Genomic DNA, 24,051 nt, shown 5'->3' on the forward strand with positions numbered 1-24,051 from the left:
GACCTGTGCAAATCTTGTTCAGCTGTCAACTTTTTGGCTCTCCTCCTGAGAACCAATATAAGGGAGAAGCGCATAGTCCACACTCCAGTGATCTTTTAAAAAGCTAAATCTCATTTTGTTAACACCCTTAAAACCTTTCAATTACTGCCCATTACTTTTAAGATAAATATCAAAACCTTTTAGATGAACTACAAGAGGGGGCACCTGGGTGGCTCAGTGGGTTAAGCATGCGATTCTTGATTTTGCTGCAGGTCATGATCTCACAGGCTCAGGTCCAGATCTCACATCGGAGCCCAGACATTGGGCTGTGTGCTGATGGCCTCAGGGCCTGCTTGGGATTCTGTCTTTCCTTCTTTCTCTGTCCTCCTCCCCCACCCCATGCACACACGGGCTCTCTTTCAAAATAAATAAACTTAAAAAAGAAATGCTACAAGGCCTACGTGAATTCTCTATCTCCAGCTCCAACCACCCACCAACAGTTCCCGTATTTCCAGCCACACTGACCTTTTAGTTCTTCCCAGTACCCTATTACTCTCTCCTCCCTTCCTTCCCCCTCTCCCCCCAGGGCTTCTACGATGGTTTCTTCTCTCTACTCCCATCCTACCCTCAGGTCTCAGCTCAGTCATTTCCTCAAGGAGGCCTCCACTAGATTGGTCTTCCTATTATACACTCTCATTACAACCATATTACATAGCACCCATTACAATTGTAATTATACAGCCAGGCAAATAGTTAATGTCTATTTTCCCCACTACACAGTAAGCACCATGAATGCAAAGTATCAAAAGTCAGAGTGTATTATCATTAAGTACATTATCCTTTGATCCTGCCAAGTTTTAAGGACTGTGACAAATCAGATTTGAATTAAAGGTGGGGGAGGTAGTGAGGGGGAGAGTGACAAAAACAGATTTGAGTTTTTTAAAGAAACTTAAAATGGTTGTAAAATGGAGAATCTGGAGAATGGGTTTATTTGGGAGGTAGACTCCCAAAGATTTGCTGTTAGAGTGGATGTAAAGATGTTATGGTGTTTCTGGCTTGAGCATTTGGAGGAAGGCACCATTTACTGGAAAGGGAATTGTAGGAGGGGAGCAAGTTTGGGGGAGGAGGAAGATAATGAGTGCAGTTTTGAACATGAATTTAGGGTGCCCATAAAATATCTGGATAGAGGTTTTGAATGGTGAGTTTATTATACAGCTCAAAATTCAGTCTAAGTTAAAGATGGGAGAGGAAGGCAGGAAAGAAGTTACAAGAGTAAAATAGTTTTGAATATTTTTGAATAGTTTTGAAATATTGTTTATGGAGAACAGGAGAAAAAATTGACTGGGAAAATATTTTGAATATTTTTGAATAGTTTTGAAATAATGTTTATGGAGAACAGGAGAAAAAATTGACTGGGAAAATGTCTTAGTAAGACATATCTGAGACAGTTAAGATGGAGAAATTTGTAATTGTTCATGGAGAAGATAATTGCTTTTCCCCAGTATTGAGATTTTCCAGGGAATGTGTGACAGATAATACAGAAAGTTGCTTCTAAATTATTGGTAAAAAAGTGGCTGAAGACCAGCAACAGTATAATACAGTAAGACTAGGATATCACAAGGCTATTCTGTGACATAAAATAGTTGTAATTATGGGTTTTTTTTAGAAAAACATAAAAAAGTTCCATTTTAGTTTAAATCAATATATCACATGAATATAGATGAAAGACATTTTCAACTTTCCATCTTACATTCTAGCATCACATTCAACAAGAGGAAGCCCATCTTTCTGGTCTCCTATGGATTTACAAGGATCCCCAGATAACTGAGAGAATTTAAATTTACAGGGTGTCTAGGTGGCTCAATTGGTTAAGTGTCTGACTCTTGATTATCTGGCTCAGGTCTGAAGTGGGTTGTGTGCTGGGTGTGGAGCCTTGTTGGGATTCTTTCTCCCTCTCTCTCTACCCCTCCCCCACTCTGTCTCTTTCTCTCAAAATAAATAAACATAAAAAAAGAACTTAAATTTGTAAATGGTTTTGTATAGGAATTTGGAAGCAATTTAATACATACAGCTATAGAGGATAATTTGTTACTAAAAATAAAAATATGTTAACTCTGTGTTGCTAAATCTGAAAGTCAGCTCTTGCTAGTTCTTTCTTCTCAATGTTGGAATTAACCAATGCTCACTCCTTGGACCTTCTCCCTACTGAAACACCCTTAGGAACAGCACATCCAGTCTCAAGGCTTATCTGTCCTTGGCTCCCAAATTTACATGTCTATCTTGAACCCTTTTCCTGAACTCCAGACTCATACTTCCAACTGCCTACTGCATATCTCCATGTGGAAAGTCTAATGAGCATCTTAAACTTGGTATTTATGTCCAGACCTGAGTTCCTGATAATCCCCCTTCAAACTGCTCTGCCCACAGTCTTCCACATCTCAGTGTATGGCAGCTCCAGTCTTATAATAGTTACTTAGGCTAAACATTTCGGGACTCCTGGGTGGCTCAGTTGGTTGAGCATACCACTTCAGCTCAGGTCATGATCTCGCGGTTTGTGAGTTCGAGCCCTGCATCGGGCTTTGTGCTGACAGCTCAGAGCCTGGAGCCTGCTTTGGATGCTTTGGATTCTATGTCTCCTTCTCTCTCTGCCCCTCCCCAACTTGTGCTCTGTCTCTCTCTATCAACAGTAAATAAACATAATAAAAATTAAAAATTAAAAATTAAAAAAATTCAGTCATCCCCTGTCTCACATCTTACAGCCAATCAAGTTTAAAAGGATTTGATTCATCAGCAAATCTTTGTGGCTACATTTTCACAACCTATCCAGAATCTAAAGTAGTTCAAGTCCATATAATGTTTCATCTAGTTTATTGCAGCAGACAGATCGCCAGTGCTTCTGCTTCTCCCTTTGGTCTTCTTCAGTCTAGCCTCAATACAGCAATAGAATGATCTTGGTAATCATCTCATGTCACTCCACTCCTCAGAACTTTTCAATGGCTACCCATGACCCTCAGTGAAAAAGTCTTGCAGTGATCTCCAAGGCTCTACACCATCTGCCTATTAGTTGACAAAGCATGGAAAAATGTTTTGAGTCAAATAACACATACACTTAACTCAAGGGGAGGTATGGCTTGTAGTCCCAGTCTTGCTTCCTCCCTATTCAATTTCATAGTTGAAAATTTTGACCTTTTACTTACTTGCCTTAGATATCAATATTTTTACCAGCAGACTTTCCATTCTATTTTAAAAGTAAAATTAAACGAGGGGCACCTGAGTGGCTCAGTCAGTTAAGCGGCCGACTTCGGGTCAGGTTGAGAGGCCTGAGAAAACTGAAACTTAAAAGCTTAAGTTACGGGAAACTGAAACCTAACCAAGCCTAACCAGCTTGTTCCGCTTCTGTACAATTGCTTGGCGCGCCCGTGTATTCCTGATCAATCATTGTTGCTTGGCACATCTGTGTATTCCTGATCAATCATTGTGATACCTGTACCCCCGGTTGTTGTCTGACCTAAAGGCAGGAACCAATCGAATACTGCTAAGTGTCCAACTTTAAACATCAACCAATTGCAGCTCTGTAACTGTGGAAAATCCCTGGTTTCCCCATGACTTATTTGTACCTGTCTATAAAAGGGGTGTAAAAACCTCTCTCGGGGCCTCTTAGCATCACCGGCAACGAGTGCGCACAGGTCCAGGTTCGAACCTGCAATAAATGACCCTTGCTGCTTAGCTTTGACTCTGGACTCTGGTGGTTCGTTTTTGGGGGTCTCTTGGACTCTGGGCATTTCAAGGTCATGATCTCAAGTTCAGGCCCCTCATCAGGTTGTGTGCTGACAGCTGGGATCCTAGAACCTACTTCAGATTCTGTGTCTCCCTCTCTCTCCGTCCCTCCCCTACTTGTACTCTGTCTCTCAAAAATGAATAAACGTTAAAAAAATTTTTTTTAAAGTAAAATTAAATGAGTTTTTAAATGTTAAACGTTTTAACAAAATGTGTAATGTTTTTCCATAGGTATAAGCGTGTAATTTCCTTTATCAAATTTATTTTGGAAATAGCATTAAATATAATTGAATATATATTTCTCAAATGTAACTTAAATGTGTAGAAGATTCAAATTTGGATGTGAATGTACATGTGTAACAAACAATGAGTTATCTTAATATAATCATTTCAAATAAAGATTACAAATAATTTTGGGGAGGTGGGCAGTAATCATGAGCCCCATCTGTGAGAAAAGAGCCACAAATTTTATATAGTAGTACCACAAAGCTTGAGTTTAGTTAATCAGCTTAAGATTTATTTGTAAGATTTGGTCCCATTAACCCTGTCAATCAAGATTTTGTAAATAATAAAATCACAATGGAAAATACTAAAAGTTAATTTTGCATCTACAATGCTGAAACTATATGATATAAAGAATTTCTATCAGCATAAAAAATATAAATCAGGTCCAGTAGGAAGTTACAGAGGATCTGTGAAAAGGCTATAACCTAATCTGGAAGTCCTCAGAAATTCCCAGCCCTCTAGAGTAGCAAGGATGCTTGTCTGTTTGGCTTTGATCGCACTTTCAGGCTCTTTATGAGAAGACCCATTATGAAGTGTCCATTTGTCCAAGTCTAGATTCCTAAAGGGCTGAAGAGGGGTGTTGATGAGCCACATACTCCAAAATAAAAATGGAGGATCAAATTTCAGTGGGGCTTCTGATTTCCGTCCCAGGACAGTATTGGGAACTTAAGGACTCTGACAATCCTGCACCTCCTCACTTACACAGGAATCAGTCAGTAACCCATTAATCCTATTACCTTTTTGCTATCCTTCCACCTACTGTCCCCTATTCCCTTCTTATCCAGCTTTCATATTACAGCCAATCATGATAATCCCTTCTTGCAATCACTCCTAACTCCTGTACCTCCTCTTCCTTATTTCATGCTTGGGAAGATTACAACGTTTATTAAACCCTTATTAAACCTTAAATTTAATCCTTTTTAGGTCTACATCTACTCTTTGCCTTATAGTTTAGTGTGACTGAAGGAAAGGTCACAACAATGCTTGTCAAGCTGCCTTTTAAAGAAAAGAATAGCTACCACTGCCATCCCCGCACTCCCGAATCATTTTCTGTCCTATAGTTTTCTCCATAGCACATATAACCATCTGATACATTATAGAATCGTTTACTTAATATATCTCTCTCTCCATAGAATGGAAGCTCGGAAAATAAATTTTTGTCTTTTGGGGTGCCTGGGTAGCTCAGTTGATTAAGTGTCCCTTCGGCTCAGGTCATGATCTCACGGTTGCTGAGTTAGAGCCCCGCATCCAACTCTCTGCTGTCAGCACAGAGCCAGCTTCAGATCCTCTGTCCTTGTCTCTCTCTGCCCCACCCCCGCTCCTGCTCGTATGTTTTTTTTCTCTTTCAAAAGTAGGTGATGGGCGTTGAGGAGGGTACCTGTTGTGATGAGCACTGGATGTTGTATGGAAACCAATTTGACAATAAATTTCATATTAAAATAAATAAAATAAAAAAATAAACATTAGAAGAAATTTTTGTCTGTTTTGTTCACTGCCTTATCCTCAGTACCCATTAGAGTATCTGGCACATAGCAGGTATTCAATTAATAGTGGTCTAATGAATAAATGATTTATGCCTAAAGACCTACTCTTCACCAAAAGGGACAAATATGTAAAGTGATATATATTTCTCAGTTGAGAAATCCACTGTCCAAAGTGAAAAGTAAGAGATGGTGCCCTGACTTATGCTTGAGAAGAGGCCTGAAGTTCCCTGACACGGCCTGTATTAAGTACAGGAGACTATCTTGTATTGGAGTGGATTAGGGAGTTCCTAAATATTTGCTGGTGTTGCCCAGCAATTTAAACAGGCTACCAGCTTTCAAATGTCATTGAAATTATGAAAACTCTATGGATCTAAACCCCTACCAATTGGCTGGAAATTGGCACATATATTTTCTATTGTACTGAAAAAGCAAAGAGACCACAGGAAAAATTTATGTGTGTAATAATGACCGGTCTTTTGGCTCCTTTCAACAATTATAATCCATATTAGGAGACTGAAGAAGATCCCTTCAGTGATCCAGTGGGTCTTTCCCATATCTGAACTCTTTTATCAGAACTAAAATAAGTTATTCAAAAGAGCGAAATTCCCCTCTGACAGAATCAGAGAAAGAGCCATTAGTAAAATGAGAGCACTTAATTTCAAAGGAAACCAGACCTTTTTGTCAAGATTCTTTTGTTGTCTACTCATTGCTTATTCTTTGTTTCTTAGGAGCCTTTTATGTTAACTTTAGTGAATTCTGACCCCTTGTCCTGACCTAATACATTCTAGGGATTCGTTTCTATTGGAGAATTGCACATTGTTACTCAGCCACTTCCTAAATTGTTATTGGCACATAGGTAATTTTTACAGTGTACACAAAGGCTCCTCAGAGAAAAATAAGCAACAGAAAGATTTTATTTTGACAAAGTGGAGTACAGATCATGAAAGGGGAGGAAATTCTTATTCACTCATTTTGGTTAGTTTTCCTTTGAATTTGTTTTACTTTACTTTGAGAGCTAATTATTGACATGTAGATAAATTTTACATGTTATTAGTGGTTAAAAAAAGGATTTTTGACTATGTTTAAAATGGTAAAATTTTTAAAAAATTTTTTATATAGCTGAATCTATAACTTCTATGTATTCACCTAGAAATGCTGAGGTTTGAAGTCAGAATTAATAATGCCTATATTTCTTTTTTTTTTTTTTTTTTTTTTAAGATTTTTGTTTGTAAGTAATCTCTATACTCAGGGTTGGGCTTGAACCCACAACTCTGAGATTGAGAGTCACATGCTCCACTGACTGAGCCAGCCAGGCACCCCATTAATGCTTGCATTTAAGAAAATTTTTTGAGTGTAGTTGACACACAGTGTTACACACATTAGTTTCAGGTGTACAATGTAATGATGCATCTCATCTCTATAGCTTATGCTGGGCTGGCCACAAGTGTAGCTACCAACACTGTTACAGTATCAATGCTTATACTTCTTTATCCTAAGTTCTACCAGAAGATGAAGCAATTCAAATTATAAGTAATGAGATAATGTGTTATAACCTATGATCCCTTAGGCTAATAGAATAAGCAAATTGTCTCTCAAAAGTACAATAAGGTAATATAATTTCAGAGAGATAATGCTACTTATTTAAAAACCGTATATGCCTTTCATTCTATTTTGATCAATGTTGTTACTGTCTCTTTTATAAGCGAAAGTCTCCAATGCGATAATTGTTGAAAATGAACAGTTTTGTTGGTTTTTTTTCACTATCATCTATTTAACAAATACTTGAGTATAGAAATCTAATAGGTGTACGCTTTTTATACTTCTGAATGGCATTCAAAGAACTTATTAAGTTCAATTTTTAAGAAGTCTTAGAATCCCAGATGATAAGTTTCAGCTGTAGGGCTTTGGATTGTGTCTATGGGCTATGCTCACGCCAGCATGTATGCTCACGCCTTATGCTCACGCCTAAGTATGTAGGGAACCTCTAACCAGGCCCTGCGGGGCACTCGGCACAAAAAAAATGAGGTCAGTAGCATGAAGGACTCTGGGCTCTGAAGCATTTGGAACAGGGTTTTACAACCCTTTCCCAATATTAGATCCTTTTTAGGCAAAGGATCAGGGAAAGAGAAACCGGAAATGAGGTCATCCAGCTGGTTTGATAAAAAAGAGAAGGGCAAAGGGACCAGAGTTACAACAGGGAAAAGCAGGTCAACAAACTCAGGCGAAGGGGAAGGAAGAGGGATGTGATCAGAGAAAGGAAACTCCCTTTGAAGCCCTGGAGGTCATGCAGTTCTGAGTGAGGGCTGGGTCCAAGGTGGATGGGTGAAAAACGGTAGAAATGAAAGTCTCTGGAGTTGAGGAGATTGAGAAACAGGGAGGCAAGAGTGTCCTGGAAGGAAAAGCCATCTCTGCTCTTCTCTTTCTAGCTGTATTCACTCATTTCCTTGTATTTGTGTCTTCTCTACCTCTGGTGCCTTCCTTTAGTTCACTAAGTGACAAAAACACGTAAATAACAGCTGATGGCATAAAGTCTAGGTTTTTCATTAATGCTGATTTTACTTAACATGGAATCTGTGTTGAAATGCTGCAAATCAATGGATTAAAGTGTGGGAAGAACTCACTGGTGAGTGATTTGAGATGCTTCACAGACAATAGCAATAAAAAACAGGGAGTCACAGCATCATGAAATTATTACATGTTTAATTCTCTTTCACCCCTTGTTAAACCCAAGAGAATAGGTCAGTTTGGTGCTGGTTTGTCTTGAATACAAGGCTCAAGAAATAGCATATAAGGGGTACCCTGGAGATTCTGATGTACACATCCATAAATAACATTTAGAAAACACTGGCATAGACCAATCCAGTTTGTGTGTGTGTATGACCAGGTATCCCATGAGTAAAAATTTTAGCATACACCCGTAATATTTAATGTAATAAGTGATATAGTCAGAGTAATGCATTTGTACATATTTGTTGCTTTTTAAATTAATGTTTTAGATAATTTTTTGCTTTTTGCTTTTTTAAGTTTATTTTATTTTTGACAGAGACAGAGTGTGAGCATGAGCGGGGGAGGGGCAGAGAGAGAGGGAGACACAGAATCCGAAGCAGGCTTCAGGCTCCAAGCCGTCAGCACAGAGCCCGACACGGGGCTCGAACTCAAAAACTGCGAGATCATGACCTGGGCCGAAGTCGGATGCCTAATCGACTGAGCCACCCAGGCGCCCCTGCTTTTTCCTTTTTTTATTGAAGTCTATTTTACATACAAATTACATTAGTTTCAGGTGTACAGCATCGTGATTTGACACCTCTATGTGTTATGTGGTGCTTACCACAAGTTTAGCTACCATCTGTCACTATACAATATTATCATAGTAGCATTGACTGTAATCCCTATGCTGTCTCTTTCACCCCTATGACTTATTCATCCCATAACTGGAAGCCTGTACCTCCCACTCTCCTTCACCCCTTTTTACTCACCCCCCCCCACCTCCCTGCCCTCTGGCCATCCTGAGTTCTCTATATTTATGGATCTGTTGCTCCTTTATTTGTTTGATTTGTTATTCAGATTCCACATGTAAGTGAAATGATGTGGTATTGTCTTTCTCAGTCTGACTTATTTCACTTAGCATAATACCCTCTAGGCCATCTGTGTTGTTGCAAATGGCTAGCTCTCATTCTTTTTTTTTTGTCGGAGTAATATTTCAGTGTGTGTGTATGTGTGTTTGTGTGTGTGTGTCACATCTTCCTGATCCATTCATTTATCAGTGGGCACTTACTTGGGCTGCTTCCATATCTTGGCTATTGTAAACAATGCTGCAGTAAACAGAGGGATGCATATATCTTTTTAAATTAGTGTTTTCATTTTCTTTGGGTGAAATGCCTAGTAGTGGAAGGGCACCTGGATGGCTCAGCATCTGACTCTTGATTCCAGTTAAGTTCATGATCCCAGGGTCATAGGATCGAGCCCTGCATTGGGCTCCACACTGAGCATGGAGCCTGTTGAAGATTCTTTCTCTCTCCCTCTGCTCCTCTCCCACTCATGCTCTCTCTCTCTTTAAATTAAGAATAAAAATAAAAAAAAAAAAAACAACAACCCAGCAGTGGAATTACTGTGTCATATGATATTTCTATTTTTAATGTTTTTAGGAACCCCCATACTGTTTTCCACACTGGCTGCACCAACATACATTCCCACTGACAGTGCACATAGTTATTTTCTCAACATCCTTGTTTTAACTTGTTATTTCTTGTTTTTTTGACACTAGCAATTCTGACAGGTGTGAGGTGAAATCTCATTGTGGTTTTGATTTGCATTTCCCTGATGATTAGTGATGTTGAGCATCTTTTCATGTGTCTGTTGGCCATCTGGATGTCTTCTTTGGAAAAATGTCTATTTGGATCCTCCGCACATTTTTAATGGGATTATTTGGGGTTTTTTTTGTTGAATTGCATAGAGGTTTATATTCCTATATTTTGAGTATTAATCCCTCACCACATATATCATTTGCAAATATTGTCTTCCATTTAGTAGGTTGCCTTTTTGTTTTGTCGATGATTTCCTTTGCTGTGCAAAAGTTTTTTATTTGGGTGTAGTCCCCGGAACTTATTTTTGCTTTTGTTTCCCTTTCCTGAGGAGACATATCTAGAAAAATGTTGCAAAGGCACTGTCAAAGAGATGACTGCCTTTGTTTTTTGTTTCTTTTTGTTTTAATGTTTATTTATTTTTGAGAGAGAGAGAGAGTGTGAGCAGGTTAGGGGCAGAGAGAGAGGGAGACACAGAATGTGAAGCAGACTCCAGGCTCTGAGCTGTCAGCACAGAGCCTGATGCGGGGCTCAAACTCACAAACTGTGAGATCATGACCTGAGCCAAAGTTGGACACTTAACCACTAAGCCACCCAGGGGCCCCTGCCTCTGTTTTTTTTTTTTTTTAATGAGTTTTATGGTTTCAGTCTCAGATTTAAAGATCTAGTTCAGTTTATTTTGGTATTGGTTTTAATAACAATTCTATCTGATAAAGATATCTCACCAAGATACAAAGATTCAAATGGAAATACACTGTTGCCCATACTTAGTAAGTCTTTTTTTTTTTTTTAAAGAGAGAGAGAGAGAGAGGATGCAAATGAGTGAGGGGCAGAGAGAGAAAGAAGCGGGGCTCACCTGAAGCAGGGCTCGGGGTCACCCAATGTGGGACTTGAACTCACGAACAGTGAGATCCTGACCTGAGCCGAAGTCAGATGCTTAATGACCGAGCCACCCAGGCACCATGTACTTAATAAGTCTTGATACTCATTTTTATAATTCATTACACAAATTTCTCAGTTTTTAAGACCTGGCTAGTAAATTTCTTTCTTTCCTGATGTTAACCAATGTTTTTGTGAACCAGGAGATTTTGCATTTTTAGTATTTTTAGCAGATAGTTTCAAAACCTGTTGAAGTTTTTAAACAAACCATAAATTACATCTCCAAGTCTTTTTACTGTCCAGGCAAGACTTTAGAGGTAACAGTTACATCATTTTGGGGAACAAAATTGCCAAACAATGGAGATAATTTTATAGATCAACTTTCAAAATATTCTTTCCATAGCATGAGTGTTTAAAAAGCAGATATTTTCTTCTTCATTCTATAACTACTTGTTATATCTAATCAAGTGCCACAGTTTTTACCTGGAAAACTCATAATGTACTTCTGTTTATTAACACTGCTGTTTATTAATACTTCTGTTATAATACTGCTTCTCTTATTTTCAGTTTGTGTCTTATTTGCAGAAACCTTTTAAAGTCAAACTGTATAATGTGTGATTTTTCTGACACCAACAACCAGTTCTCCAACAACAACAGGGTTTCTAGTAATTTAATTCAATTCTGACACTGTCAGGAGTTAGCACAAACCCAGCAGGTTAAGGGCTCAGTCCCTTACGACTGCCCATACTTTAGATGCCACTCACAAACGGGGTACCCAGGCCATCCACACTTCTGCCCGTGGGGTTCCCATGACCCCTCCTTAAATGCATAATTTGCTAGAATGCCTCACAAAACTCAGAAAAATACTTTTCTTACATTTAGAGGTTTATTATGAAGGATACAACTCAGGAACAGCCAAATGGAAGACATGCACAGAGCAAGATAAGGGGTGGAGGTGAGGGGAGCCTGTGTGGAACTTCCATACCCTCTCCTTGGCAGCCAACCTTCAGACCCTTCAGTGTGTGTTGACTGACAGGGAAGTTCCCTGTACCTTCTTGTTTAAGAGTTTTTACGGAATTCAATCTCTGGTCCCTACTTGGAGGTCGGGGATGGGGCTGCAAGTTCCAACCTTCTAATCAATGGTCTTTCTGGTGACCAGCTCACATTTTGAAGCAATCTAGGGGGCCTCACGCGGAGCCACCTTGTTGGCACAAACTCGGGTGTGGTCACAAAGGGTTTGTGTTGAATAACAAAGGCACTCCCATGCTTCTATCCGGAGATTCCAAGGGCTTTAGGAGCTCTGTGCCAGCATTGGGGAACAAAATTAAATACCTATATTTTATTATGCCACATAATATCCTATGTGACTCTTAAGCAGAGCCATGAAAATTGCAACTACAGTGTGCTTAAAATGAACGATTTTATTCCTGTTAATACTCACTATTGAGTAAGGTTGCGACTATTAGCTCCCACTTACACTCCCAATATCTCGCTGTATCAGAGTTTCTAATTGCGAAGAACAGAGTCTACCTTAGCTAATTTAAGCAGGAAAAGGACCAGATATTAGGGAGCTCACAAAATTGTTGAGAAGTCTAGACTCAAAGCTAAACTTCAGGAATACTCCACACCTGCTGTGGAACTAGCCTTAAATGAAAATTGCTGCTATCAACTGCCCCACTAAACTTTACTCAAGTTGCTCCTTCTGTCTTTCACGGTGACCTCTCTGCATCAGGAACTTGACCTTACAGTCCTCGCTACCACCCCCCCCCCCAAAGTTGGATGCCTCTGCCATCAACTGTGCCATCAAGGATAGACATTCCTTTCAGAGCCCAATTAATTTCCTTTCTTACTTACTCCTGAATCAATGAATCGAAGTCTGATGGTATCACTAACTGGCTGAGCCACTGCACCTGCTGTGTGTTCAAGCGAGGCGAATGGCCTCATAATGTGGGAATTTCTACCCATGTGGAAAGGCTAATAAAAAAATGCTGGGCATCCATGAATACAACAAATGTCTACCTACATTCCTTAGTCTAGGTACCTGTGTCATTGTGTATATTAAATATTACAATAGTTTACTTTCTTTTTTTGTTTGATTAAAAGGCAGATATGGAGCAGGGGACAGAAGCCCTGTTAGCTCCACCACTGAGGAAACTCTTCAGGTGTGTGGAATGTCTCTGCTGGGGCTGTGGGTCCCTCTGGCACCTTTGAGCCCCAACTGCCACAGCAGATGGCTGCAAAGGATTGAGGCCAAAATGAACTGTCCAAATAAAGAAGATACTTGCTGGTGCTAAAAGCTCTTGTTAAGATATTGAGAGGTCATGGCAATGCAGCAGGATCTCTTACTGAATAATCTATGGGTCTAAACAAGTGAATAGAGGAGATGAAGCAGTATTAAGAAGATGTCTAAGAACTTAATAAAGTTGAAGACATTAACTATAATCCACACTAGTAATATGCAAGAAAAAGACAAATCAGAATTGCAATAAGAAAACAGGATTGTGTATGTTGCCGGAGAAACTTAACATTTACTTCAACACTTAAAATGAATGAGTACGAAGAATAGAAGTTTAGGTTGCTAATATCTAGCAAAAGAAATGACCCTTGTATAAAAAGCAGCATTCCTAGGGGTGCCTGCTGACTCAGGAGAGCATGCAACTCTTGATCTCGGGGTTATAAGTTCAAGCCCCACAGTGGGTGTAGAGATTAGTTAATATTAAAGAAAAAAAGCAGCATTCCTAGGTTGGCATATGTTATAACTACGCCAAATTCTTCCTTGATAAATCCTTGAAATACCTCAACATGAAGGGCTTGCAAGCAAATCAGAATAAAATACATAATGTGACCAAAATATGGAAATGGCAGCAGTCATTTGAAAACCTGATGAGCAGCATCAGGAAAGAGATTTTCAATTGGAACGAAAAAACAAAGGGTTGAGAGACATCTCTCAAATGACTCCAGAATCTGTTTTGAGCCTCAGGAAAGATGATACATAATGACCCACAGTGGCATGAGCTTGAGAAGAGCTTCCACATTTCTGAGCTGCTTTTACATGGTTCCAAACTGTCATCAGAGTTGGTCTACTTACTGGACTAATTGAGTAACAGAAAAGCACAATCCCAATTAAACCTTCAACTTTATTTTTCTACTATGTTGATCTCTTAATCTCTCAACAGGAGCTTTAGCACCTCACTTATTTATATAATTCTCTGACACTAGCGTTTATAAGGAGAAGGTAGCACCAAATACATAGTTAGTGGTCATGGGCCATATTCCTATTAAAACATAACTGAGAAGCAGAAATTTAAGCCATTGTTAATAGTGAACATGTAGAAAGCCTGGGTACTCACACTTCTGCCCAGCAGACTAAAATTTAGGGGTTTCCATGAAGCCCCTTGCCCCACCTCAAGTTTGATAATTCCCTAGAATGACTTAGCACAGAAAAAAACACCTTATTTATTATACTTACCAGCTCGTTATAAAGAATACAACTCAGGAAGAGCCAAACTGCAGGGTTGCATAGGGTGAGGTATTGGTGGGAGAGGTGAGTGTGTGTGCACAGACTTTCCATGCTGTCTTGAACAGGCCGCCCTCTGGGCCCATCATCGTGCTTACCAGCCTGGAAGCTCCCAGACCCCATCATCTAGGGGCTTTTATCTAGGTTTCGTTACACAGGCACAACTGATTAAATTATTGGCCATTAGTAATTGAATTCAGTCTCCTGACTCCTTTCCCCTCCCTGAAGACCAGGGAAGTGGGGCTAAAAGTTCGAACTCTCTGGTTACCCAGTGGTTTATTTGACGGCTAGCCCCCCATCCTGGAACTAGCTAGGGGCTCCCACCTTGAATCATCTTGTTACCATAGAAAAGTTACTCATCGCTCTACAGATTTCAAGGGTTTTAGGACCTCTATGCCAGGAACTGGAACAAAGAACAAATATTTAATTTTTATTATATCACAATCTCATTTTAAAATTACAAAATTTGGGGTACTTGCGTGGCTCAGTTGGTTAAGCATCTGACTTCATGTCAGGTCATGATCTCACCATTTGTGAGTCAGAGCCCCGCGTCGGGCTCTGTGCTGTTAGCTTGGAGCCTGGAACCTGCTTCGGATTCTGTGCCTCTGCACCGCAACCACCCCCCGCCCCCCCCCCGCGTTTCAAAAAACAAATGAATAAACAAAATTTAAAAAAATAAAAAAATAATAAAAATACAAAATTTGACACAGTTTTGTGAATGAAAGATTCTCTTCTAAGTTTTATCCTTCCTGTTAGATGTGGAAGTTAACAAATGGCTTGTGTAATAAAAAAAATTTACATATAGTGATTTGACTGTCTACCTTCCTACTGATGCACACATTTTTATCCAAGCAAAGTCCATTTTAAAAGCAGAATAATGATGGGGCACCTGGGCGGCTCAGTTGGTTAAGCATTTGACTTTAGCTCAGGTCATGATCTCACAGCTCAGTGAGTTCGAGCCTCATTGTGGGCTCTGTGCTGACAGCTCAGAGCCTGGAGCCTGCTTCAGATTCTGTGTTTCCCTCTCTCTCTGCCCCTCCCCTGCTCACACTCTGTCTCTCTCTCTCTCCTTCAAAAAATAAGCATTAAAAATTAAAAAAAAAAAAAAGCAGGATGATGATTAACGTACCCACTTCAACTTTTCTTAAGAGAGAGTCCAAACAAAGCATCATAAATCCAGTGAAATTAAATTACGTCTGTATTTGGTTCCTGGTAAAATAAATACTTACATAAGATAAAATCCAATGAAATTAAAATACCTCTGTATTTGGTTCCTGGTAAAATAAATACTTACATAAAATAAAATAAAATAAAATAAAATAAAATAAAATAAAATAAAATAAAATAAGAATGATGAATGAGGTTCTAGAACAGGCAAAAGGACGAAAAACAATCAGAAAAGTAGTGGCTTGGGAGGGGTGGGGGTGGGGGGGGGTGGGAAATGACCAGGAGGGGTATGAGGAAACCTTCTTAGGTAATGTTAATATTCTATATTTTGATAGAGTTTAGGGTGACACAGGCATATTACTTGTCAAAACTCTGAATGTTCACTTAAGATCTGAACATTTTATTGTATGTACATTTTACGTCAAAAGAAATTAAACTGAAAAATATTTGACACTAGTCAGTTATACACACGTTGAAGTATGTAGGGGGAAATGTACTGATTTCTCAAATTTACTTGGAAATGCATCAGAAAATTAGATGGATTAATGGATCAACAGAGGAATGGATAGGTGATAAAACAAGTGTACAAAAATGTTAATGGTAAAATGGTAGAGAGTGACATACTGGTACTCACTTAAATTTATTTCATCTTTGCTATTTGTTTGAAAAAATTCATAATAAAGTACCGGGAAGAAATAGACACACACACAAAAGCAGAATGAATGTTTTTTATGCACAATAATCAAAAGAAGTGCTTTAATTTTAACCAATGTCTTGCCATAATTGGTACTTGCCTAACAATTGTACATAATTTGTTTAAAGTGGACAAGTATATAAGATACAATCTCAGAAGTAAAAGACAAAGCAATCGTACTTTCTAAGAAGGTAGACCTTATAAAATACATAACCAATAGGTTAAAGAACTCAAAAGATTAATTTTAGGCTTTGGGTCTATCACTAAGATATTTTCCTCTTCCCTGCTTGATTTTTAAGGCTATTTATGTGACATTTATCTGACAAAGTTGTTTTTTTTTTTTTAACGTTTATTTATTTTTGAGACAGAGAGAGACTGAGCACGAATGGCGGAGGGTCACAGAGAGGGAGACACAGAATCTGAAACAGGCTCCAGGCTCCGAGCTGTCAGCACAGAGCCCGACGCGGGACTTGAACTCACGGACCAAGAGATCATGACCTGAGCCGAAGTCGGCCGCTTAACCGACTGAGCCACCCAGGCACCCCATGACAAAGTTTTATATAACTAGCTGGGAATGAATTTCAGAGTAAACTGGGAATCTTGTGATTTAGAGAGGCATTTACTCTCTTTAGTAAAGACAGTTATTCTTTTTATTTTTTTTAATTTTCTTTAATGTTTATTTTTGAGAGAGAGAGAGAGAGACAGAACATGAGTGGGGAAGAGGCAGAGGGAGAGGGAGACACAGAATTTGAAGCAGGCTCCAGGGTCCGAGCTGTCAGCACAGAGTCCCACGTGAGGCTCGAACTCAGGAGCTGTGAGATCATGACCTGAGCCGAAGTTGGATGCTTACTGGACTTAAGAGATACTGTATTTGTTTGCAAATACAAAGTACCACGGGCTGGATGATGGGAAACAACAGAAATATATTCTCCCATAATTCTGGAGGGTTGAAGTCTGAGATCCTGATGTTGGCAGGGACATGCTGCAGGGGAGAATCTATCCATGCCTTTCTCTTAGCTTCTGGTTTGCCAACAATCCTTGGCATTCCTTATCTTGTGGACAGTTCATCTTACATCTCAATTATGTCTGCAAACACCTTATTTCCAAATAAGATGACATTTACAGATATGGGGATAAGGAGGTTAGGACTTGCATATACTTTTTTGGGAATACAATTTAATCCACAACAAATACCAACAATAATAAGTAAAATTATTATTATATTATTTTCATGGATCAAGTCTTGGGCTTCTGCTCATTGCACCCCATTTTTAAAACCCATTAGAAAGGAGCTGAAATGTCCGTGGATTTAAATTTCTGCTTAAAAAAATTTTTTTTACAAGATTGCAAACTTTATGTAAAAATTTTTTTTAAAGATTACCAAATTCAGGAGTAGGCTTTTACTTGACACAAATTGGAAAAACTTTTTCTTGCTTTGTGCTGATTATAGATATAGGGGAGGAAAAATAATTTTCTCTGTACCTTCCTGGGTTCCTAGTTGAGACCCTTGTAATGAAAGATTAACAAAAACAGAAGTTTATTAGCGTATATGCCTCATGTATTTATGAAAGATACCCAGGGAAAAATGAGTAACTCTGAAGTGGCTTAGAGTTTAGACTTAAATTTCATCTTAACAAGAAAAGAGGAGGGGGAAACATAGGCCCATTAGGGAAGAATAACTGATTTTTAGGAGAGGTGAATGAGCCCTTGGAAGAACAGATCTGAGGTATGACAGCTTGTGACAAAGGTTGTTAGGGTTTGGTGTTGGCTTCTCATCTCCTGTGACAAGGGTCAATCCTCCCTGGTTGATGAAACTCCTGGGGAGGGGATTTGTGACAAGTGAATTCCTATTAGAGGATCTGTCTTTAGGCACATATTAGTTCAGAGAAAACTTTTCCCTGAATTTGCTGTTTCCAAGTACATACAATCAAAATAATCAGTGTACCAAAGGGGTATATTTTAGGGTGGTATATTTTGCTACCCTTCATAGGATAAAGGGGGTAAACCTGAAAGAAGAGTGAAAAATAAGTTTGAATATAGTATACCGACTTATAATAAGTGTATATTAAAATTAGCACAAGTGAAAATAATCACATTAACAGATTAAAGAAGGAAAACAACACGATCTTATCAATAGATGCAAAAAAAAAAGCATTTGATATAATTCAATTTCCATTCATATATCAACTCTTAGTAAATAAGGAATAGAAGGTGTTATAGGCTGAATTGTGTAACCCCCTTACCCTGCAAAATTTGTATGTTGATGTCCTAACCCTCAGTACCTCATAATGTGACTGTATTTAGATAGAGCCTTAAAAGAGGTGATTAAGTTAAAATGAATCTGGGGTGCCTGAGTGGCTCAGTCGGTTAAGCGTCCAATTTCAGCTCGGGTCATGATCTCACAGTCCGTGAGTTCGAGCCCTGCGTCGGGCTCTGTCCTAATAGCCTGGAGCCTGCTTTGGATACTGTGTCTCCCTCTCTCTGCCCCTCCCTTGCTCATGCTCTGTCTCTCTCTGTCTCAAAAATAAATAAAAACGTTAAACAACATTTTTTAAGAAGTTAAAATGAGTCTGAAGAGAGCATATTGATGCAAACACTTTCAGAAAGTTTGGCGTTCTTTTCTTTTTCTTTCTTTTTTTTTTTGTATTTTTTTTAATGTTTGTTTATTTTTGAGAGAGAGAGTGAGAGCATGAGCAGGGAAGGGCCAGAGAGAGAGGGAGACACAGAACTGGAAGCAGGCTCCCGGCTCTGAGCTGTCAGCACAGAGCCTGACGTGGGGCTCAAACCACAAATCATGAGATCATGACCTGAGCCGAAGTCAGACACAACCGACTGAGCCACCCAGGCGCCCCATATTTTCTAAAATTGAAATTTCACATACTCTACAACCCAGCAATTGCACTCTTAGATATATCCCCAAAAGAAACTCCAGCCCATTTACACCAAGAAACATGTAGAGAATGTTCCTAACAGTACAGTTAACAATAGCAGACACCAGGGAATAACTCATCTGCTGACAGGAGTGTGAATGAATAAACTGGCATATATACATACTGGCATATCATACAACAGATTCAGTGAAAAAATATATGTCCCAAAAGCTTATGACATGGTACTCTTTGAAGAAAATAATAAACAACTAAAAAGTACTTTTAGGAAATATTTATCATCTATCTGTTAAAACAAACCTATTAAAAAGAAAAGTAAGGAGGGGGCGCCTGGGTGGCCCAGTTGGTTAAGTGTCCGACTCTTGATTTCGGCTCAGGTCCTGATCTCACGGTTCAAGAAATCGAGCCCCTGTCAGCTCCGTGTTGGGGATGGAGACTACTTAAGATTCTCTCTCTCCCTCTCCCTCTGCCCCACCCCTGTGCACGCTGTCTCTCTCTCTCTCTCTCTCTCTCTCTCTCTCTCTCTCTCTCTCAAAAAGAAAGAAGGGGATGCCTGGGTGGCTCAGTCAGTTGAGCGTCTGACTTCAGCTCAGGTTATGATCTCACAGTTCGTGGGTTCAGGCACCATGCTGGGCTCTGTGCTGACAGCTCAGAGCCTGGAGCCTGCTTCAGATTCTGTGTCTCCCTCTCTCTCTGCCCCTCCTCCGGTCATACTCTGTCTCTCCCTGTCTCAAAAATAAACATTAAAAAAAAAATTAAAAAAGAAAGAGCGAGAAAAGAAAGGCAATTATGGAGACAAGATTGAGGAGCAGGATTCCCCCTGGAGGGTGAGGTAGGGGATAGGAAGAAAGGTGTGCACAGACAGACAAAGTTAAGTGGTAGGTTTTATGTTGGGGCTGGGTTCATGGATGTTTATTTGCCTTGTTAAAACTAACTAGTTAGTTTATTATTTAATAAAGGATGATCCAATGATGAGAGTATGTCATGAAACAAGGATTATTCTCAATCCAATTCTATGCACCTGACAGTCTTTAAATAAGCAAAAATAGCAAAAATTTAGCTTGTCATCCAAGGCTCTTCAGGTTTTCACCTACTTTTCCAGTTTTATTTCCCATTCATTCATTCATTTAATGTTGCCAAGGACCAGGGAGCAGCCCATAGACAAAGAGAAAGGTCCTCCATTTATAGAATATACCTTCCACAACTAGTACATTAAACATTTAGTGCTCTGTCAAAGTCCTTACTCTCTTCTTTATGTTTAAGATATTTGCCATACACATTCTCTCCTCACCATCAGACTCAGAGCAAGACCTAATGTGACCCAATGTCCCTTTCATTTTTTGCATCTCTTGTAGTGACTAACACTGTCTGCTTGGCATGAGTTCAACATTGTTTAATGAATGAAGATAACGGAAGAGTGGAGAAGTGAAAAGAAAAGAGAGAGGAAAGTGCACCCAAGTTAGCCTTGATTCTTGTCCTTCTCTGGGACGAATAAGATTTGGCTCTCAGCTCACTTTCCTCCTATAAAAAAAAAAGAAATTTTTTTTATATTAGAGAGAGCGTGCGTGCGTGAATGGGGGAGGGGCAGAGAGAGATGGGGAGACATAATCCAAAGCAGTCTCCGGGCTCTGAGCTGTCAGCACAGAGCCCAATGTGGGGCTTGAACTCATGCACCCTGAGATCATGACCTGAGCCAAAGTCGGTCGGTCAACAGACTGAGCCACCCAGGCACCCGAAATATCTGTTTTTTAAAGTTTATTTATTTTGAGAGAGAGAGAGCAGTGCACAAGTGGGGTGGGGGCAGAAGGAGATGGAAAGAGAGAATCCCAAGCAAGCTCCACACTGTCTGCATGGAGCCGGCCGAGAGACTCGATCTCATTAACCATAAGATCGTGACCTGAGCTAAAATTGAGTCAGACGCATAACTGACTGAGCCCCCCAGGCACCCTTATAAGTGTTAAATATCTTATGTAACTGATTGAATACTGTACTAAAAGTGAAAACCCGGATAGTTGTATGGGTACAGTGTAGTTGTAGGTGTATTGGCTTTGTACCCTTGTGATTGTGTGGCTGAGTGGGAGCTTCGGCTCCCTGCCCAGCATCACGAGAGAGCATTGTACTGCATATCGATAGCCTGGGAAAAGATCACAATTCAAAATTCAAAGTGTGCTTTCTACTGGATGCATATCACCTTTACACCATTGAAAAACTGTAAATCAAACCATTGTAAGTAGAGTATCATCTCTCTATTGCGAAATGATCACCACAATAAGTCTAGTTAACAACCGTTACCATACATAGACACAGATTTTTTTTTCTTGTGATGAGTTTCTTCCAGTTCTAAAATTTTGTGAGTCTCTAATTCCAGGCACAGCTTCTTGACTTTTTTGGGTTCTGTCCTAGACCCAGGCCACCTCTCCTAGACCCTGCCCCCACCGTGTTCCCTGCCTCAGTTCCTGCAGCTCACAAAGCCCTTTCTCCCATGAACTGTGGCCTTGGCACCAGCTCCCCTTCAGCATTTATACATTGCTTTGTGTTGTCTTTTATGTGCATGCCTTTTATCTCCTTAGATGTCTTCTGAGTGCTTTTAAGGTTAGGGTCCTGTCTTGTGTGATCCAAACTGAACTTGCCAGGTCACCTACCTGTAGTGGACATTCAGTAAATATTTACTTTCTGCGTTGAAGAGTGTCTTCAGCATTTATGCACAATTGTTACCAAAGTTTGTGTTTTTTTGTTTTTTTTTTTTTGAGGCAATCATGAGTAAAAATAACTCTGGCTTTCCTGACTTCACTTATTTCAGTGTAAAGATGTTATGCATTCTTCTTGTATCACCCTCCCTGTGAGTTCCCTTAAAAGAGCTGCTTGTATAAACGTTTTGAGAAATTTATGTTCTTACGGGAACCGTTTCTCCCCAGGCATTCCATTAAACTTGTCTGTCAGGTTATTTGGTATTTTATTTTGTTTGTCAGAGGGTTACTCAGAATGATTAGGTCATTCCACTACTCATAACCCTCCAATGCCTTCCTATTGGACTCAGGGATGCCAATGCCAAATGTGAATTTCTAACCATGGTCTCTACCAACCTGGCATCCCCACCACCCACTTATTCTCTGCTCCACTGGCCTTGCTGTTCTTCAGTCATGTCAAACTTACACCATTTTCAGGATTTTGTACCTTCTGTTCCCTCGGAGTCAAATACTCTTGCCTCCCAAATTTTAGCATTTTTCTCCTTCACTTCCTTTAGGTTTCCTTTTTTTTTTTTTTATGTTTATTTTATTTATTTTGAGAATGTGAGCACGAGCAGGGGAGGAGCAGAGAGAGAGAGAGAGAGAGAGAGAGAGAGAGAGAGAGAATCCCAAGCAGGCTCCATGCTGTCAGCGCAGAGCCTGAAGCCAGACTCGATCCTGTGAACCATGAGATCATGACCGGAGTCAAAATCAAGAGTTGAACACTTAATCAACTGAGCCACCCAGGTGCCCCCACTCACTTTAGGTTTCCTGAAGAAAACCTGAGAGGCTTTTCCTGATAATGGTATCTGAAGTGGAACGTGTACTGCCTTGCCAGTCACTCTCTATTCCCCCTACTCTGTTTCTTCTCATACAACTCGTTATCAACTAACATATTTTATATTTATCCGTTGATTGCCTCTGCCACTATGATGTAAGCTCGCTTAAAAGCAGGAACTTTGTTTCATTGCCTGCTATAGCCCTGGCACAAGGCAGCACCTGATAACTACTCTCATGTTAAATGATTATATGCTGGGGTAAAAAAACCCAGATCTGACATGGAAAAAAATGTGGTATTAGGCAGGTTATAAATTTTAGTTCAAATAGATTACTGTTTTGTAATTATGTTTCTGATGATTATTTTTTCTGCTCCATCGGTGATACAACATAGAGTCAGAAAAAGTTGATGGGAGATTTGATAAGTTGAGTGGATTGGGTCAAAGTTTCTAAAAATATTAACAAGGTTTATATCTTTAATTTGATCTTAATACCAGGAGCAAAATTAAAAATAACTTCATGTGGCCACTAGGTGGCAGGATATGCATATATACTTTGCAAATGGAGGCTTTTTTTTTTTTTTTTTTTTTTTTTTTTTCCCCCTCAGGTTCACCTTTTGGGAGCAGTAATATTAATTAATTATTTGAGGAATACTTTATAGTAGGCAAAATACTTTCACAAACAATATCTCATGATGCCCCTGTGAAGTAGGCACGACAGATATTTTTCTGTTTATTATTTATTTATTTATTTTTAATTTTTAATATTTATTTTTGAGAGAGAGAGAGAGGGAAAGGGTGAGCAGGGGCGGGGCAGAGAGAGGGAGACACAGAATCCGAAGCAGGCTTCAGGCTCTGAGCTGTCAGCACAGAGCCGGATGTGGAGCTCAAACTCACAAACTGAGATCATGACGTGAGCCGGTCAGACGCTTAACCGACTGAGCGGCTCAGGTGCCGCTCTGTTTATTTTTAATCTGTTTTCTTTTTCAAGCAGGGAAACTGAGGCTCGAGTTTAAGGGATTTATCCAAGTAAAGAAGCTAAAACTGGAGCTAGAACTAGAACCCATGTCCTGGGCCTTGTAGTCCAGGCCTCTTTCCACAGTTTCACTCAAATTGAGGGAAATGACCTTCCTGGAAATTTGCTAGTCAGTCTAAATTTCCCATGGTGAAAGAGTCTGAAAATATAAATCCATTTTAGCTTTTAAAAAGGAAACAAACCAGGGGCTCAGCTGGTGGAGCATGTGACTCTTTGTCTCGGGGTTGTGAGCACAAGCCCCGTGTGGGGTGTAGAGATTACTTAAAAATAAAATCTTAAAAAAAAAAAAAAGTAAACAAACCATAAATGCTTTCCAACCTCCCCTTTTGGCTTGGGATTGATCCTGAAATGCATCTTTTTGCATCTTCCCAAACTTCAAAGTATGTTCAGGGGGAAAAATAGTTTGAGTTATGAAGCTTACACACTATGTCTGCAGACAGAGTCAGTGGGTAGCAGGGTGCCTAGTCACATGACTTCTTGTGCCTGACTCTTGGAAGTTTCTGTCTCTTAAATGGCTGAGTGCTTTCGGGTGTGTTTTCTGT

The 24,051-nt window shown here is 39.6% G+C and overlaps 1 long non-coding RNA gene across 1 annotated transcript in view; it reads left to right on the forward strand.

The window, feature by feature from the left end:
• The window catches only part of LOC125913374 (uncharacterized), a 33,910-nt gene that overhangs the window by 734 nt on the left and 9,125 nt on the right, over positions 1 to 24,051 (forward strand). The gene's annotated exons all lie outside the window — the stretch shown is intronic.

The sequence above is a fragment of the Panthera uncia genome (genome assembly GCF_023721935.1).
Source record: "Panthera uncia isolate 11264 chromosome C1 unlocalized genomic scaffold, Puncia_PCG_1.0 HiC_scaffold_4, whole genome shotgun sequence".
In the NCBI taxonomy this organism is placed as follows: Eukaryota; Metazoa; Chordata; class Mammalia; order Carnivora; family Felidae; genus Panthera; species Panthera uncia.